At 49.6% G+C, this 19,376-nt stretch overlaps 2 long non-coding RNA genes across 3 annotated transcripts; one reads left to right on the forward strand and one right to left on the reverse strand.

Annotated features, from left to right (window-relative positions):
• Window positions 1-716: 716 nt before the first annotated feature.
• On the forward strand, window positions 717-1,373 carry LOC149912237 (uncharacterized). Its single transcript, XR_016461523.1, has 3 exons — window positions 717-857; window positions 1,134-1,236; window positions 1,332-1,373. It is a non-coding gene; the product is annotated as an uncharacterized LOC149912237 (long non-coding RNA).
• Window positions 1,374-11,975: 10,602 nt separating this feature from the next.
• Window positions 11,976-17,837, reverse strand: LOC149912238 (uncharacterized). Of its 2 annotated transcripts, XR_016462111.1 has the most exons (4): window positions 16,306-17,358; window positions 16,070-16,173; window positions 15,157-15,344; window positions 11,976-13,161 (listed from the first exon to the last, which is right to left on the reverse strand). It is a non-coding gene; the product is annotated as an uncharacterized LOC149912238 (long non-coding RNA). The 2 variants fall into 2 exon arrangements; XR_016462110.1 differs by lacking the exons at window positions 16,070-16,173; window positions 16,306-17,358 and adding an exon at window positions 17,367-17,837.
• Between the last annotated feature and the right edge of the window lie 1,539 nt (window positions 17,838-19,376).

Genomic DNA, 19,376 nt, shown 5'->3' on the forward strand with positions numbered 1-19,376 from the left:
CTTTATGCTTTGAACTATGGCCATTTTCTGCTGGATAGTCTTATGGAACGTCAGGCAAGCACGTTCCGAGGGAAATGTTATGTGGCTTTTGGTTTAACAGTTCAGACCTGAGAAGTGCTGCATGCAATAGTTGGCTTCTCTTCTTGTTACAGGTTGGATTTTTCCCAGGGGAGTGTGTGGAACTGATTAATAAGAACATTCCTGAGGCACTCATCAACTCTGTGCCAAAGCCAGGTAGGGATGTTACATTTGATGGTGTGGGGAAGCAAAATGAAGTCTTTTTGGGGGTGCGTTCCATGTTTAGTACCTCCTTTATCCATCCCACATTGTCCTCTGGGTTGATGATTCTTCATGCACACCATGGGGCAGAGATTTGGCCCAATCCTCCTGTGTTTATGATTGGACTTGGGGAAACTATAGAATCTTCATAGAATGGCTTCGGATGGTAGGGTCCTTAAGGATCCTCAAGCTTCCACTTCCTTGCATCAGGATGGTCTCCCAGCCCCCACAGTTAATGTGAGACTAGACCAGGCTGCCCAGGGCCCCATCCAACCTGGCCTTGGGCTCCTCCAGAGATGGGGAAAATCCCTTTTTGTATGTACTGGTTGGTAATGTTCTTCCCGTTCTGACGTGCTCTGTAGAATGTGCTGTGCTCGGCCTCGTCCAACGGAGCCAGACCTGAAATGACCTGGTTTCTTCCTTTTGTTGTGCAGTGCCCAAGAAACGCAGCAAGATCCTCACCTTCCTTCGTTCCTTGGTGAAGGCCCGCCCAAAGAAACCGACCGAGCGGGAGGTGGAGAAGGAAAGGGTGTTTGGCGGTGACCTGGGAGAGCATCTTCTCCACTCCGGTCGTGATGGTAAGGAGCTGCCCATTCCTGAGATCTTCCTCTGCTGGGCATCTAAAGAAGATGAAAGGGAGCTCATATCTAGCAGGGGGCAGGCTGATAGCCGTGGAGACACGTGTAATGGGAGTTGATGGCTGAAGGATCAAGTGAGGCGGATGCTCCTAAGAGACAAGCACATCTGTATTTGCTTCAGCCAAGCCTGGCTGGGCTTAGTGGATGGGATGTGAAGCACAGCCTGCAGCACGATTGAATCAGGAGCTCCACTGACGGCTGGCACGTGTTCTTCAGTCCCCCAGGTCCTCCAGAGCTGCGCTGAGTTCATTGAGCAGCACGGCGTGGTGCAGGGGATATACCGCCTGTCCGGCGTCGCGTCCAACATCCAGAGACTGCGGTAAGAGTGCTGCGACTGACACAGCCTGAGTGCATCTGGTGTGGCTTTGGGCTTGCCTTCCTCTCGCTCAACCGGGTTTGCGTCCCTCTCTCCAGGCAGGAATTTGAGTCGGAGCAGATTCCTGAGCTCACCGTCCGTGACATTCACAGCGTGAGCTCCCTCTGCAAGATGTACTTCAGGGAGCTCCCGAACTCTCTGCTCACCCACCAGCTGTACGGCAAGTTCTCGGTAAGCACAAGGCCACGTCTTTCATTTCCCTCTTCCTGGGCCTCTTGGCAGATGGCTGCAGCCGTGCCCCAGCTCGGAGGCCCTTTTGCTGTCAGCCCCACGAGGTTTACTCGCAGTGGTGTACTAGCCTGATTGGTGTCTCGCTCCCTTTCTGCACTACTCCAGGATGCTGTTGGTGCCGCTACAGAGGAGGAGCGGCTGCTCAGAATGCAGGACGTCATCCAGCAGCTGCCCGCTCCTCACTACAGGTCAGTGCTGCCCTCAGCCTGCTGAGCTCAGCCCTGCTGCATTGCAGAGGGCAACGATGCGGTTCCAGCCTTTGTCTTTCTGAATTGCAGCACGTATTGCATGTTGGTGCTGAACGTTTGCCTCTCTTGTTTTCCAGGACACTGGAGTACCTGATGAGACACTTGGCGTGTCTGGCTGGGAGCTCCAGTATAACAAACATGCATGCCAAGAACCTAGCCATTGTGTGGGCTCCAAACCTCTTAAGGTAAACTTCTGGTTCTGTTTCAACACAACGCTTCATCTGTTCTCCAGAAAAAAAAACAGTCCTCCCTTTTTCTCCATCAAATGTGCTCTTCTTCTGTAAAATCTGTGGGTGACAGAAGCACAGGAGCCTGGGCTGTTCTCCAACCCCACGGGCACAATGTCTAGGTGACAATTTCTGCAGTCTTGTTGAGATGGGACTGACGTGTCCTTGATCATCCAGGGGAATTTCTGCAGTGGCATCACTGATTGCCCACTGCAGAAGTCTCCAGAGCCTCAGCTGACAGCTTTTGGCTGCAACAATTCAGACTCGGGGAAACGGTCTTGGAGAAATGACTTCTAAAATCTGCCTTTTCTACAGATCACAGCAGTACGAGTCTGCCTGCGCCAGCGGAAGAGCTGCCTGCATGGAGCTGCAGACGCAGTCGGATGTGGTGGAATTTCTCATCAACCACACAGACGTCCTCTTCTGCTCCAAATCCGGAGCAGACATCGCAGATGCAGCAGGTGAGTGTCTTCCTCAATTAGCTTGATCTTGACCTGACACCTTGACCAAATGCAGGCCTTCTCCGGGACCTCTGAGATACTCTTTTACCATCAAGGGGACTACAGACCTCTGGGCTTTCATTAGGGTGTGGCATCCTGTTGCTGGATGCTGAGAATGTCCAAGCCCAAACTTCACAAGGAGGAAACCGTCATTATTATGGTTTGCACGCAGGAAAAGCTTGATGCAAGTGTGGCAGCGAAGCTTTCTCAGTTCCCTGCCCCTTTTATCTAGGGGTGAGATCTCTTAATGATGACCATGTCCTTTGCCATAAACAGACTTCTGCCCACATGGTTATTTTGAGCTCCTCTTCTTCCAGTGGCTCGGATAAGCAAGCCTGAGAAAAATACAGCACCTCCCCCAGAACTGTGGTGGCTGTGCTGCTGCTTTCTGATCCTCGCTCTTACCTGTGGTTTTCCCTGACAGGGCACAATTCTCTCCCAGGGCCCAAGTCTGTGGGAGTCTCTTCTGCTGCCACAAAGCTGCTCAGCCTGGAGGAGGCACAGGCACAGAGGCGAGGCCACAGCACCTCTTCTGTGGTAACAGAGAGCAGCCACGACATTGAAGTGGAAGAAAGCCCTGCAGCTGGGCAGGGCAAATTCCACACCGTCGTTGACTTTCCATCTGACAGGTAAAGAGGACTTTCTTTTCCAGCACCTAGCATCATTGTTTGGGTGGGTTTTTGTTTTTTTCTGCAGAAACCAGGCAGTGCTAGGAACAAGCAACTGCTGCCAAGAGCTCAGTGCTGCTCTTCCCTCACCCTGCACCACGCACGACTCACAGCATTGGCTGTTTTCTCTCTCCAGGCAAAATCCACCCAGCAACAGTGAGGAATCACCAGCTAGCAGTTGGTGTTGCTGCTTCAGCCTCAGGAAGCCATCCTCTGGCAGCAAACGCCAACTGCAGCGCAATGCCAGGCAGCCCTCAGAAACAGCAGTGGTAGTCCTGGCAGGTAAGGGTGCAAATGCAGCTTCCAAATCCCTGCTTTTCAGGAACATAGAATTCAAGTTTGCTCTGCACTTGTATCTCCTTCTGCCATTCCAGCCCCTGCCTAACGTCTTCAGTACACCTCTGATCAACCACTGTCATAATTCAGCTTGTGAAAGTTTGACACTAACCCCTGTGTATCCTTTCTAGGTGAATCGAGCCCTTGCCAACCCACAAGATCCAGGGCAAGTAGCAAGGAAGCTCTGTGTGCTTCCATCAGTGGAGAGCTCTTAGGAAGCACAAATTGCTGCAGTTCCAACAGCAGCCTTCCACATGAAAACAATGATGGAGAGAAGGAGCTCATCGAAGTCCATGCCCTCATTACACCTGGCTCTGCTGAAGTTGCTGACCTGGGCCTGCAAGACACCACAGTCACCAGCCTGGATTGTAACGAGGAGTCTCTGCAGTGCAGCCCATCTGAAGCACAGTGTGAGTGCCCCGACAGCAGCACCTCCATGCAGGAGCAGGTCAGCATCAGTGAGGAGGAGCAGAGCCTCTTGCAGGGGGACTTTCAATCAGGCCTCCAGTCTCAGGCACAGGACAGCAGCACTGAGAGCTCTGAGCCACTCTCTCCATGACAAGACAGGATGAGTCCCATCTTCACCGTGGACCTCTCACACCCTCCTGTCCTTTATTTAATAATAAAAGCACACTCGTGCTCAACCAACGCCTTGACTGCCTCCAGAGTCTTCATTCACACGGACTGGGATGAATGCAGCACACAGCAAGGCACCCCAGCTTGCAATGCTGTGGCCGTGGGGTGCGTGCAGCACAGCTCCGGGTTTGTTCCTGTTTTGTCTGGCTTTGGGATGTCTGCAGGGGGAGCTCTGCTACCATTTGGCATGGTAGCAAATAATCTCTCGCATCCTGGATGCTGCTCATGATACTCCCAAGCTTCCTGGCTGTGGCTTTGTGATGCTTTTCAGGGCTTTCTGATGCATTTCCATGCCTTGGCTGTTCTTTAACACCTCTCTCCTCCCATCATGTCCTTTCCTGGCTCCCATCTACGAACTGGCCCTGCAGATCATCTCCAGACCTGTCATCAGCACACTGCGTCAGGAGAAGCTCCCCCTGGCCAACGTCAGGCAGTACTGCTTGGTCTGCAGCTCAGTGGCCATTTCCCTTTTAGGCGGCTCCTGCAGAAGAATCAAGCAGCAGAACCTTTTGCTCACCCTGCAGCACAAAGATGCTACGAAAGCAGAAACAACCTGGGAATCTCTGGTTTGCAAGACTTCACAGACACTTATTGACTGTGTCTGATGGTTCCCTCCCATCCTTGATTTCCTTCTCCCCTTCTCCACGTCTGATCCCACTGCTGAGCCATGATCAAGCTGCCCAGTGTGGCAGAGCATCGTGCAGAGCCGTGCTGGCACCTCCTCCCCTTCCTCTCCTGCAGCTCAGCGTGCAACCTGAGCAAGTTTTTTTCTGAGAAAGTGACCAGCTCTTTTCCATCCCTTTGCCCCTACAAACAGTTGTCCAGAGCATCTCGTCCAAGAATTCCTGGAACAGCCTGCAGCTGGCTCTCCTGAAGTTCAGGCTCCTGCCTTTGCTTCCTGCTAGGCCCGCATTCCTTGAGATCACCAACTCAAGGAGGGCATGGTCACTGCAGCCCTGACCGCCTCCTGTCGTAACCCCTGGTGTGCACCATGTCCAGCAATGCTTCCCTTCTGCTTGCTGTGCCCAATGCCTGCACCACAGAGTGATTCTCACTGCACTCCAGGAGTCTGTCAGATTGCTTGCAGCCAGCCATGCTGATTTCCCAGACTGACTGGAATCCCCCATCAGGATGAGAGTCAGTGAGTGCGATGCTTCTGCTGGCTGCAGTAAGCAGCTCCCACCAACAGGCTCTCTTTCCAGGCGGCTGTAGCAGACCCTCACCTCCAGAAGCCCTGCACTGCTGCACTTCCTAATTTTACCCACAAGTTCACAACCTGCTCATGGCTCTTCTGAGTTCTTTGCACTCAACTTCTCATCACAGGGGGCAAATCCCTTGCCTTCCAGAATTCCATAGTATCAATTGTGTCTGCTAATGTCAGGATTTTTTTTCTTTCTTTTCTTTTTCCATTTTCTAGGTAGGAAAATGAATTTCTGAGCCAGGAGAAGCAGAAGTGAAACAGTCTTCCTGGCACTGCTCAGGTTGCAGGAGTTGCCAAGTGCTCCTCAGGTAATGTGTGCTGAAGAGCTGACCTTGGTGGCAGGGGCTGTGGCTGCATTTTGTGCCTGTCATGCGGGAATCCAAGAAAGCCTATTCAGAGCAGGAGCTGCAGAGCGAGATAAACATCACGAGAAGGTAAGGCTGAGAAGCAAGGACACCTCCAGAAAGAAGAGAAAAACTGAGTCAAGTGAGCTGCGTGACGGCCGTGTGATGCTGACCATGATTGGAGGAAGAGCGCATGGCTGGGAATGACTGATGGCTCTGGTTGGATGGGTGCCTGTGTGCACAGAGTTAAGGAGTGTTTGTGGGATGTTTTGCTGGCATCTAACGGCTGTAAGGGGAAGTCAAGAGAGAAAACTTGTGAATGCATAGAAGGGATGTTAAAATCTGGAACAGACTGTTTGGATCATTCACAGCTGAGTCCAGATTGCCACACTGCCAGAACCTGGGGCCTAGGATTTTCCTTTAAGAGTGCCAACTGCTCATTTTGAATGATAAAAAGTAACACTGATAGAAGCTTCCCTCCTTGCATTAGAATAAGGCATTGATATTTGATGTTTCTGTCTTTCCATTCCTTTAGCAGCCTGGGTGTTGATGCAGCTGCATGCATCTGCTGCCCTCTCCTTCTGTTTTGTGTAAAAGAACAGTAAAATATGCAATCAGTGTGAGATCTTTCTGAAGTATTTTACTTTATTTGCCCCTAGGCTGCAATGGCTGGGAAATGGCAGTGTCACCCAGGAGCCCACACGGCGACCTGATGTCTCATTGTTGGGGTCTATTGGAAACCACCACGATGACAAAAGAATGCCTGGGATTCCTCCGGCCCAAATGCCAAACCTTGCACTTGGCTGTGCTGAACCTCATGAGGTTCACCCAGGCCCACCTCTCAAGTCTGCTGAGCTCAAACAGATGTCATTTTTCTCGTGTCCTTCCATTCCGAGTCCATCTGTTCCCCAAAGCAAAAGAATTTGGAGGGAACCACCGACAGTTATGTGAGCGATTTCAGCGTCTATTTCTGATCCTGGCAACAACTTCAGAGGTCACACTTAATTTACGGTGCCCGTTGTAATTCTGACCAAGGCTGCAGTTGCAGCTGACTTCCCAAGGCTGCAAGACGTGGTGGTGACACAGCCTTGTGCTTCTGCATTGGTGCTCATCCCACGTTTCCTTTCTCTGTCTCGCAGGTCAGCTCCTGCTGGAAGCAGATGGTATCCCAGTATCATCACGAATCACGATAGGATTACAATGTGTCCTCATACAAACGCAGCCATTTCTATCTGAGTGCAAAGGCTGTCCGGAAAGCATCTTTGAGGTCTCTCACACGAAACCACTGCTGTCCGTGTGGGATCTGACTCATTAGGGTATAGGGGTTAGGAACCACAGGCTGTCTTTTGAGAACGGGTTCAGTCACTTCCTTACATCTTGCACCAGCCGATACGTGCCGTCTGCCTTCCGTGCCGACAGGATTGGGGTGTTATAAGGCCACAGACAAGGTTCCAGAAGACATCCTTAACCAGTGTCTGTGTTACAGCTTTTAGACCCACTCTCCCTTCTAAGGCTATGGGATATTGTTGCTGTTTCACAGCTCCACTCCCTCCTTGGGCAGTTATTTGTAAGGGAAAATTGTGAGTCCACCCCGATTTCCTTCCCCTGCCCACACCTTTGGATTCATTTCTTCTTCATCACAGCTGTTAACACATTCATTGACACCTGACATCTGTTTCACAGACTTACAGCTGTAATCTTCATTTAACTGTTAAATCTCTCCCCCATAAATCGGTCCCTGCTTCAGGCACAGAGAACAATTGTCCTGCAACTATTTTATCTTTCCATTTTAGTTCTGTGGTCTCCAAGAGTGGAGCTGTCATTTCTGATCCCTCAGCCCCCCTCCCAAGCCTGCTCATGGCTGTAACACTCCAGCAAGGACAGCCTCAGGACCCGGAGGATGCATTTTCTGGCATTCCTGCATGGCAGCTTGTCGAATCATTCCCCTTTCCTCCCTGTTAAACAACATACTCAGGATGGACATCATCTCGTCCCATGGGTAAAAGTCTGGCCCCAAGAATTGATCACACTGCTCTGCTAATCCAATAGGATCTTCCATGGAAGATTTCATTTCCCTTTTAAAATCTCTCCCCTCTCCACTATGAGTGGGGCATGTCAATTTATTCCTGTTAATCCTGGAATGGCACTGACAGCTTAGAGCAAAGAGATGCTCTTTCTGCAGTGTCCTGCTTGCCTGCTCCTCCCTGGAGGACCACATGCCACAGATGTGCACTGTGCCATGGAAATAGCAGGAAAAGAGCACGAGAAGGCACTCCTCACCGTGCCATGGGGGAAGGAACAGTGCTTTGTCGTGTGTGTGTCCTTTTCTGCATGTGTGCAGCAGTAGAACACCACGTTTCCTGCAGTGCTCTGGAACCCAACTTTCCTTTCACCTGGCTGCTGCTGGGTGTCCAGGAAGTTATGCACAACAGCCACATCCAGATACACGTCTGGTACCTCTGAACTAGCTAATGCTGTAGGATGGAATGTTGTTTCTGCACTGGCTATCAAATGTGGGATTGGACAGAAGCAGTACAGCACCATGTGTTTTGTAATTTGCCCTTAGAAACAGTTTGAAAAAGTAGAAAGACTTTATTAGTATTAGTAAAAAGAAGTTATTTCATAACATATTTTAGAAATACAGTTGTTCAATCATGTGATCAGTTCTCACTTACAGAACTGTAATAGTTACAAATTGCATGGGTATAGTATTAAGGACCAGAAAGCATGTTGTAAGGCCATTCTGTTTGGATAGGAGAAGCTCAGCAAAAGAAAAACAGACTCCCAAGAAGCCAGGGCCTCCACACAAGGCCGAACTGACTCACTCTGTGGGCAGGTTGGGATGCAACAGGCAGGCATCAAGAGACTCCCCTCTGTCCTCCTTCCAAACTTCTCTCTCTTCAGGGATGAGCAGCTGTCCAGAAATAGTGGCCAAGTGTTGATAAGCAGCTGTCAGACGTTCAATAATTAGCAGTATACCTGCTGAGCTAGCAACAATTGGTGTTTAGCCAGTCACACACACACACACAGAATGGCACTGGTTGGAAGGGACCTCAAGGATCAGGAATCTCCAACCCCTGCCACAGGCAGGGCCACCAACCTCTGTACCACTGCACATATGCACATTGCTGGATAGAAACAGCAGTGTGGGAAAAAACTGTATGCTGTGGATGCAAAGGGTGAATCAGAATGGCTTAACAGCTCAAATTATGAATGTATTTTCACCTTCACATTACCCATACAATGTCTGAGAAGGAGCTGTGTGTCAGATTTTTTTCTTATGCTCCCTTTCTTTCACCAGCCCTCATGTGAAGTGCCTAGCTGATGGCAGCCCTGCTCAGCCTCAGAGAAAGGTGACCCCAGCCAGCACTTCTGTGCTTTGTGTCCTGTGTCAGCAATAACTCTGAGTAACTAATGCATTCAGGAAAACCAGGGTCTGTTCGTGGACCATTTGCACACATAAAGAGATGCAAAAACCCAATGGATAACTGACCTGTTATGAATGATTATCCCCACCTCTTCTGTTTGCAGCTCAGTGACTGTGGGCAGCCAGTCGAGCCAATGCACACCCCAGAAACATCAGACAAGGCACTTCTGACCTCGTTCTTCCTGTGACCTTACAGCACTGCCCTGCAGAATGAATGTGTGCCTGCAGAGATCTCTCTTGGCATGACTTCAAGAGCAGCTCAGTCAGTAGTTCACAACTTCACACCCATCTGGCTGTTAGATCTACGAGGGAACTGCTGATGTCAGAGCTAGAACATTGCCAAGCTGCAACAAAAGCTGCATGGCAGAAGTGCCTATGGGACCTTTTTCATGGCCCTGATAGAAATCACTGCAGTTGTTTTCTCTTCCATTTGCTCAAGTAATGTCACAGTACTTGTGGTGCCACCACAGCCAGAAGCACTGCTGAGGAAGAAGGTCCATTGCTCAACTATACTGTTAGACACAGCTCCCAGAAGCTTACAAACTAAGGATCTATCTCCATAGCATACTGGAAAATAGACAGATTTTTGTGCACCCTCTTGGTCCTTCCTTTTCAAAAGCAGTGGGAAAGACAGAGCCTCAGTTAGCACAGAGTTAACCCAGGGTTAAAGGTAAGGTAATATAAAGGGGTTTCTGCCCTGCAGTATGACTGTATTGCTCCCTCTCAGTTTAAAGCCTGGTAGCCATCCAGAAGTACACTGCATTGACAGAATATTTGATAAGAAAAACAAAAAGAAAAAAGAAAAAGAAAAAAAGAAAAAGAAAGAAGGGGAAGATATAAGAATGAATGTGGTTTATGGGTCAATTTATGCGGTATCATGAGGGCTGATGCACAAAATCTGTGTTTGGACATCTCTCCACATTCCTGTTCCATTGGTGCCACAGAAGAAATGCTCCCGAGGGATTTGGCATAACAACGTATGATCTTCCATGTCAGTGTAGGAAGGTCTTTTCATTATGTGGGAGCAAAGAGAAAGAAAAGCTATGAGAAGAATAGCATCTCTACTGTGCTGGAATCCTTGTTCCCAGTTTGACCAAACACTAAGTCATTATGAAAAGAATAAAATGTGACAAGAAATTCTACATTTGTCCCTGTATTCAGACTTTGGAAGTCATCTAAATGCTCATGCTGTCCTTCACAGAGTAATTAAGGATGTGCACTGACTCTCAGCCCCAAGATGAAGAGGTGTTTTCTAAACATTTCCTTATTTTTCCCACTGGGTCCATTGCTCTAACTTAAAATACATCCTCAAAGCACTTTTCCTCTCATGGATGTTTCCAGCCACCTTCCCAGTCTATGACATTTAGGGATGTGATCCGATCTGAACCTTTACGTAAACCTTTTGAGACTTGCCCATCACTGCTTCCATTGCTGTGTCTGAAAAATAACCTCAAGGCTATGTAATTAATCGTTCCTTGTTTTAATCTCCAAACCCAGGTAGATTAATGCCTACGCTGACCACAGATCAGTGATTTCTGGAGTCTTCTGCAGAGCAGCACATCTGTAGTTACAAGTTCTGAGTTTCCTTAGAAGGAAAGAAAGAAAGAAAGAAAGAATGAACAAAAGAAGGAAGGAACAAACATATTCTCAGGAGGAACTTTTCAGGGACCAATTCACAAGCAAAGGAAAACATGCTGTTCTCAGCAACCAAACAATGCACTTTACGCTGCCACAGGGATTGATAACACGCTACAGCTAGAGCATATTTAAAGGGCTCCATCACTGCTAGGCCAAAAGCTGACCCGCTTTAAATCCTTACAATATGGAGAGAAATGCTCTGACAACTTTTTCAAACTTGAAGAAACAAAGGTAAGCTGCTGAATTGCCACCAATGATTTTCTCCACAAGAAAACCATCACTGTGAAGAGCACCCAAAAAATATGGCAGAGGTTTAGCAGGGCAGCACTCATTACATCCTCAGTTACACTTCATAGCATCCGTGTGTTGAGTTGAGCAGAGGGAAAACTGTGAACCTGAAGTGCTCAGCCAATGAGGAACCGGGGAGGGAAGGAGAAGCATTGGGTAACAGGGCATAAAAGGTGTGATGCTGTTTCTGCAGGTGCCCTTCTGCTTGCAGGACGCCCAGCTCTGCAACCGCAAATAAATCTGCTTTTATCAGAGATACCATCCTGATGCATCACCTGGGTATTTCCAGCAGCGCTCAGCAAAACAGACTTGGTCTGATGTTTAGCATGCTTGTCTGAACAACACTTGCTTTCACAAAACCAGCTACTGCTAAGCAAAACACACCCTGGCTCTGCTGATAAGCAAAACATCCTTCAGCTACTCAAGAAGCCCAGTGTATCATTTTTACCTAAGTCAGTGTGGGGGCCCTGTCCAGTAGATCACTATGAAAGTACCAACCTGGAGCATCTCAGTGCTCTGGGATGCCCCAAAGGCCTCCCCTTGTGCCCTAAAGGACTCCCAAGATACCCTGCTGCACTCTAGGCCACACTAGAGCTCTCCCAAAGCCTCTTATTGTCTGCTAGGGTGCTCCAGTGTCCTCCCAGTACACACTGGAGGCTTCCCAGTGCTACCTGCTGTTTTGTAGGGCACCCTGGAGTCCCTGGGTGCCCTAAGATGCTTGCAAAATGCTCTCACTGCATTCCAGGGAACATTAAGAGCTCTCCCAGAGCTCCTCAGTGGTTACTTGGCTGCTCTTCAGCTGGCACAGCGTGCCCTAGAAGCTTCCAGGGACATTGCACTGGACCTGAGCACACTCTGAAGCACTCCCAGATCCTAGCAGCCTACTTGTGAAACCTGCAGGCTTCCTGGGGACACTCAATTTCTCGGGCACCCAAGATTTCTCTCCAAGTCCCCTTGTTGATGGAGGGCACCGTAGGCGCTTCCCAGAGTGCCATAAATCACAGAATCCCCCTGCAGGAGCAGGAACACCGACATCTGGCTGCATCGCTTCTTATGCTGGAGTCTCTCTACCCAACAGCCATTCTTCTGGGAACCTCAGCCACAACACTGCCAAAGCTGCATTTGATGGGGATCTTCGTCCTCCTACCACCAGGGCTGGGCTGTCTGAGAGACACGGCACAGTATGCTGCAGTCGCTCATCTCCAGAGACAGAAGATACCACAGGTCACACTGTTCTTTCTCCTGAGACGTTCCAACCTTCACATCTCACTGCCTGCCAGTGCAATTGCACGGTGACATCACTCACTGACAGACATTTCACTGCCAGCACAAACACATCTCCCTTACCCCTGCCATCAGCATCCCACTTGAAACACTTCCCCACCTGTATCAGCATTTCCTCTTCCACACAGCTGCTGTGCCAGGACCTGCAGACTCCACAAGAACAGGAGAACTCCGCAGACGACAGTGATTCCGTTCTCCGCCCCAGAGCCTCCAGTGCTCAGCATCACACTGGGTGTTGTAAGAGCGGAGTGCTGACCGTCACGTCTCAAGCCAAGAGCTTCAGACTGAGCTGCAGTGCCAACGCACTGACACTGCCAGCCAACCTGATGGGGCCACGAGGAGGAGGAACTGCAAGCCAACCAGGACCACAACCACCTGAATTTCAAGCAAACAAGAACCAACACTTGCACTTCTTAGCTCCAAGAATGAAACTAACAATTGCAAAGGAACCTGATGCAGCCCTCTGACAATCTGACATGCCCTGGAAATCAGTCTGCAGCACTTTCAACTGCCCTACACCAACTTCCAGCTTCTGCTTGCCGCTCCCTAAAGGAAGCAAGCAGCCAAAAGCAGGAATTTGTCGGGCTGGCTTCACCTGGCAATGAGCAGTCCTTAGTGAATGAGAATGGAAAAAGCCAACTGGATATCACCATCTCATCTGTTCCTCCCAGGGTTTTACTGTCTCCTCACATCTATCAGAGGAGCCTGTGTGAGATAAAAGAACACTACAAAAACCAGTCAGCATGTACCTGTCACGGTGGATCAGAAGGGAGTCCAGGAGGGCTCCATCCCCTCTGATGCAGTCAAGGCAAAGTAAGGAGAACACCTCAGATGCCATTCCTGTATCAAGACAAAAAGAAGAAACAAAAACAAGTACGAGCTCTCAAAATCTCAGACCAAAAGCTACTAACAAATGGCCAGAGCAAGCAAGGCACAAATGAAACTGGCTCCACAGTATTTCCAGCAATGGCCAAAATCAGAAGCCTAAAACTGCATCTGAGAAAGAACAAGTCTGTACAATCTCTCCTAACCCTCAGAAATACACAGCCCAGGGATTCCCTGCTCCATCAAACAGCTCTGGGTGGTTTTCTCATTCATGAGCCATCCAGCTGCTCTTTAAACTCACACACACATTCTACAGCAACGAGTTCCACAGCTGTACTGTAAGTTGCATGATGAATGCTCTTCTTCGGAAGCAACTTCCCTTTTTGCTGCCAGCTGTGATCATACAAAGGGCTGAAGGCTGTATACCAGAGGGATGGAGATTCCCCAGAGGTCACGAAATATGACTGACCCTACAGAAATCAGAAGTGTTCAAAGATACAGCCCGGCCTCTGCTGTCTGACCATACCTAACCATGATTTCCATCTCACTGTGCAATCTCTCAGAGGCAAACAGCACAAGCAGAGCCCTGCACAAGGCGCCAGCAGCAATACTAGAGGTCACCTGGCTTTGGTGGACGTTGAGGAACTGAGTGTGTTCACTACCAGGGGACTGAATGGATTCACCCCGCTGTGTGACAAGGCGGCCTGAACAAGAAATTTAAAGTGCAAAGGAATAACAGCATCAACAACAAGCCCAAATTTCATCTTAGGTGAAGATGAATCTTTTGCAAAATGGCATAAAATGTAAATACTGGAAATTTAAGAGTTTGCTTTCCCACTTTCAGAGACATTTCCTTCCTCTACAATACTTGCTGTGAACACTGCTACACCACTGTGCTCATCTCCAGAATTTCAGCTAACGATTTTGTTCACGATGCCTGGTGGCAAAGCAAACACAACCACATTCAACTGTTCTCATACTGCAGGCTGTTACACTTCTAGAATTAGAAACAGAGAACCACAAAGCAGAACGAGAAACATCCAGTGATTATCTCACACAACACTTACCTCAAAGTTACTCATTGTCCCTGCTTTATCTTCAGTCCTACACTTCTGACACTTGCAAATTTGCCAGCAGTTAACATGAAAAATGGCACAGAGTACAGTCACAGCTAAAACTCAGTCATTATTACAGGAATGGCTACAAAACACTAACAGCCCAGGGAAATGCAAGAGCAGCATGCACTCCCTCCAGAAATGCTCCCACACATCTGCAGGTCAGGAACCTCACACCAGGCATACTTTCCAAGTATTCAAGGAATCCTCAATGCATTTCTGCACTGAAAGAATTGCAACTGGAGCACTTGCAAATTTTCAGGGTCAGCAATAGCCTTTACAACAGCAGCTACTCTGCAGTGCTGAGATTGCCTCCCTAAGACATCTCTCACTGAGCAAGGAACACCAATCTTCTCTTACACAGAAGAGTCTTCTTTCAGTGCTGACAAGGATTACCTCATATTCATCAAAAGGCTCCAGAGCCTGCACTCTGTGTTGCTCATCTTCTGGAACACAGCAGGTGAAAACACTCGCTCACATCTAAAACAGAAATCCCTCCAGATGATTCCTTCTGGAAGAAAAGACTCACTTCCCACAACACAACAAAGACCCTCCATCAAGCATCTGCATGGGGGGTCTTTAAAACTGCCCAGCTGGAAAGAAGCAGCAGTTCAAAGTCTGATGAGATGTCTTGCCTAAGAATTTCTACAGAATACCTAAGATGAAAAGCCTCAGAGGAACCCATACGTTGCCTTATCCCACACCAGCAAACAGGCTGCTTCTTGGCGAGGGACCTTCAGATGACTAGCCACATCAGCAGAGCAGGCAGCAGCTCTGCCTCGGCCCTTTTTGCTTCAACCCAGCTGGCCCAGCTGGCCACTTCTACAATTACCTGCAGTTACCCCTTCTGCAGGTGTTTCAGTTTCCCATGGCTCTGAGGGCTGCAGGTACTCACTTTTCCAAAAAACTCTGCTGCTGTGCTTCACAATCAGGCTTGGAGACAAAGAGCAAAGTGCAGAGTCCAGCTGGCTGAAATGCTGTTGCATGACACGTCCAAAGGGGTCCTCTGGGTGCATCTGCTCATAGAGCAGAAAGCATGCATGAGAGAAATGCTCTGCTGCCCACTGAATCAAGGCTCCTGACCTGTCGGGAGACGGACGTACGGATAATTAAATACCCGTGGGACCACCTCTTATAGGACAGGTGCAGCTTAAGGCATGCTATTAAGGCATCCTGACACATAACATACAAAAGAGAAACCTGTACTGGGGATCTATGGAAGTCTCATCCATTCATAGAGAGAGTCTGGGATGAGAAGACCCCAAAATTTTAAAAACAAACAAACAAACCCACAGTACTTCAGGTTCTTCTTCTTTGTATTTTTCTAACCTCCCTTTTAGGTTCACAGTACAGGTGAGATTGGAGAAACCTCTGGATGCCATCTGCTCCAACCTCCTACACCAGCAGAACCACCCAGAGCTGCCTACCCAGGACCATGGCCAAGTAGAGTCATAGCACGGCCTGGGTTGCAAAGGACCTCAGAGATCATCTGGTTCCAACCCCCTGCTGTGTGCAGGTCGCCAACCAGCAGCCCAGGTGGCCCAGAGCCACATCCAGCCTGGCCTTGGATGCCTGCAGGGATGGGGCATCCACAGCCTCCTTGGGCAACCTGTTCCAGTGCCTCACCACCCTCTGGCTGAAAAACTTCCTCCTCACATCCAACCTAAACCTCAACACCCCCTGTCTCAGTGCAAAGCCATTCCCCCTTGCCCTATCACTCTCCACCCCCACAAACAGCTCTGGAAGATCTGCAAGGAGGGAGACTCCACAGCCTGTCTGGGCAAGCTGTGACAGTGCCCATCACTCACACAGTCCAGAAGCGTTTGCAGATGTTCAGACAGAAGCTCCTGTGTTCCAGCTGTGCACACTGCCTCCTGTTATGATGCTGTGGGAATCAGCTGCTCCCTCATTCCTACAATGCAAGGAGCTGTTTGGAGCTTGCACAGAATCCACGAGGCTTTAGTTTTAAGACACAAGTCTCCCATGACTTACAGTGAAGCCTCTGCTTCTCATTTCACAGCCCAGCTAACCAAGGACAGCTCACCTGAGCTGCTGTTTGCCATGGAGGTGAGCACCACCTCTGCTATGGAAAGGGTGGGGACATCACTGTCCAGTCCTGCTTCACCTACAGCTACGCTCAGCTTTGGCAGCTCTGATAAATCCACTCCCAGCCACCTGTGATCCTTTCCACAACAGGCGGTGGTGACTCCTGTGGGACAAAAGCAATGCTAACTCACTGCAGTGGCTGTGCAGGACTGAGACCAAGACCAGGAAAATCAGTACCACCAGCAATCACTCACAAGGCCCAACTCAGTTTTTCTGTGAAATGAACAAGAAAATCCCAAAACTGAATGAACCATAATAGGGTAGCATCCAGAAGCATCAGGAAAAGACTCAATAAACTCATAAATGAAACTCCATTATTCCTAGCACAAATTTCAACTACTGACTTCCAAGAGTTGTATTTACTATACGAACAAAACTTTGTCACCTTTACTTTAACAACATTCTTATATCACTGCTCCCATTTACAGACATTTCAATTCAAGGTAAGAAAATGCCACTGCTTTGACAAAATAGTTTCTCTCACATCTACCAAATCATTATCAGATTTGTTTGTGGGTTTGGTGGGTTTTGTGTTTTTTAATCTCAAAAAAAAGATTTCATTTCTGTAAGATGGCTTTGGATTCTGAACCACGAGAACTCCCTGCAAACACGAGCACTAGTCCTGCAGAGCACTGTTCTCACAAACAGGTCCCAGCTTATGATCTGCAAGCATGATACAGGCATGCTTCTCTTGACTATCGGCACTCATAAGCTGCTTCACTCTCTTCTGCCAAAATCAGACTGTAAATAACTAGGCAGTAAAGTAGGTCTGTATGGTAGCTGCTCTGTTGCCTCTACGCCAGAGAAATCCAGCACCTGTCCCTGTCCTGAGATTTGTTCATCTGCACGCTTCTCAAAGGCAGCCATCACCAAAAACTGAGCGGCCTCCAGCAGTCGCCCATCCCAGTGTTTCCTCTTATGTTCTTCTAACATCTCAGTCATCTCACCACTTCTTCTGGACACAGAGAACAGGATATTCCCACCTCCTCTGACACCCACCTTTGGCTTCAAGTGCTTGGAAGGTTATTGGTACGGACAGAATCCTTCTCCACAGGGTGCTGTACATCTATGAAATGTGGACAGATTCAACAGGAAACCAAACCAGCACTCCTACCCCCCCCTTCCTTCCCCCTTCCTTCCTACCGCCTTCCTTCCCTCCCCCCCTTATTTCCCCCTTCCTTCCTTCCCCCTTCCTTCCTTCCCCCCTTATTTCCCCTTCCTTTCTTCCCACCTTCCTTCCCCTCCCTCGTTCTGCCCCCCCTTCCTCCCCCTTCCTTCCTTTCCCCTTCCTTCCCCCCCACTTCCTTCCTTCCCCCTTCCTTCCCCCCCTTCCTAAGCCCCCATCCTTCTCCCTTCTTTCCTTGCCCCCCCATCCTTCCCCCTTCTTTTCTTGCCCCCACTTCCTTTTTGCCCCCCCTTCCTTCTGCCTTCCTTCCTTCCACCTTCCTTCCTTCCCCTTTCCTTCCCCCCCCTTCCAAGCCTTCCCTTCCCCTCCTTCCCTCCCCTTTCTTTCCCCCCCCTTCCCCCTCCCTTCGCCCCCCTTCCTTCCTCCCTTCTTCCAGCCCCCCCCCGTTCCTCCCCCTTCCTTCCCCCTCCCTTCCCCCCCCTCCTTCCCCTTCCTCTCCTCTCCTCCGTGTCCGTGACGGGGGCACAGCCCCGGGAAAAGGACAAACAACCGCAGGGCTCGCAACGCTTTGCCGCGAGCCGGCCGGCCCCGGGCTCCGGGAGAGGGGGAAGGGCAGAGAGCGAGCAGATCGTTGGAAGCGAGAGAAAACGCGACGGCAGCGAGCCGAGGAGGAACGGCGACTCGCCGCACGAACCCGATCCGGCAAAGCGAGAGACGCGAGAGCGTCCGGAATGCCGGTCACAGCGCGGCAGTGCGAGGGAAAGCGCCGCTCTGCTCCGCGGCGAGCTGAGACGGCTGAGCCGGGCCGGAGGGAGAGGGGCAGCCGCTCGGGTCCTGTGCGGAGCTGCACCCCGCTGCCTCTGCCCGCCAGCTCCTCGGGGGGGCCGCCCCTTCCCCAGCCCCCGCCGACCCCCCCGCGCCGTTTCCCCCTCTTCCTCTCCTCCTTCCCCTCTCCCTCAGTGTGTCAGTGGCCGTACGTTCAGGTGTTGTGATGACAGATAATGATGAATGCCCGTGATATCAGAGGTGACTGTTGGTGGTACGGCAGCAGAGGCTGAACCTTCCTACAAATACTCCATTACGTTTTGTTGTCGTGCCAGCAGAGGGCAGCAGAGCTGCAGTTTCCATCGAAATCAACAGCAGGCATTACTTTTGGAGCGACCTACATCGGAGTGTCCAAGTATCCGTATGCACTTGTGTACAGCAGTGAAAAAGTCATGGAAAAAGCCCCCTGCAAGGAATGCAGGGAGCATTGCCTTTGCCAACCCCTGAACAAAAGACTGCAGTGTTTTTCTCAGTAATGTCCCAGACGTTTCCAATGGGAGAGAAGGAATCTGTGGGACTGACGGTGGGAAATTCAGCCTCTTTTTTCATCCCCAACAGAGCTGAAATCTGGGCGACCAAAATTACCATGAGGTATCTTGGCAATATAGAAGCCAGTATCCTACACTAGGGTAACCCGTGAGTTCTGCCAAAACCCCAAAGCATTGACTGCAAAATGCTACAGTGGAGGAGTGGAAAAGTGGAGAAAATCTTGTTCCTGTGTCCTGGGAAACTCTAGCAGCTTTGTGCCATGGTGAGAGGCCCTTTCTCTAGTAAGATAAGGGCACACCAATTTTGCTGGAGAAGTAAGATCGTGCTTTCTTGGCAAGTAGAAGAAATACAGAAATAAATTTAAAAATTCCTCAGAAATACTTTTGGCTGAGACTTTTTCAGTCCACATCTTTAACCTTTTGGAACACTTTTAATTCTTCTATTTTTGTTGTTGTTGTTGTTTTGACATGGCTTTTTTTTTTTCATTCCCATTCAGCATTTTGGTCTCTTATCTACTTATCTGTTGGTAAAACGTGTGAGTGTTTCAAAAACATGTCTAAAGACAGAAT

Source organism: Phasianus colchicus, chromosome Z (genome assembly GCF_987193195.1).
Source record: "Phasianus colchicus chromosome Z, bPhaCol1.hap1.1, whole genome shotgun sequence".
NCBI lineage: Eukaryota > Metazoa > Chordata > Aves > Galliformes > Phasianidae > Phasianus > Phasianus colchicus.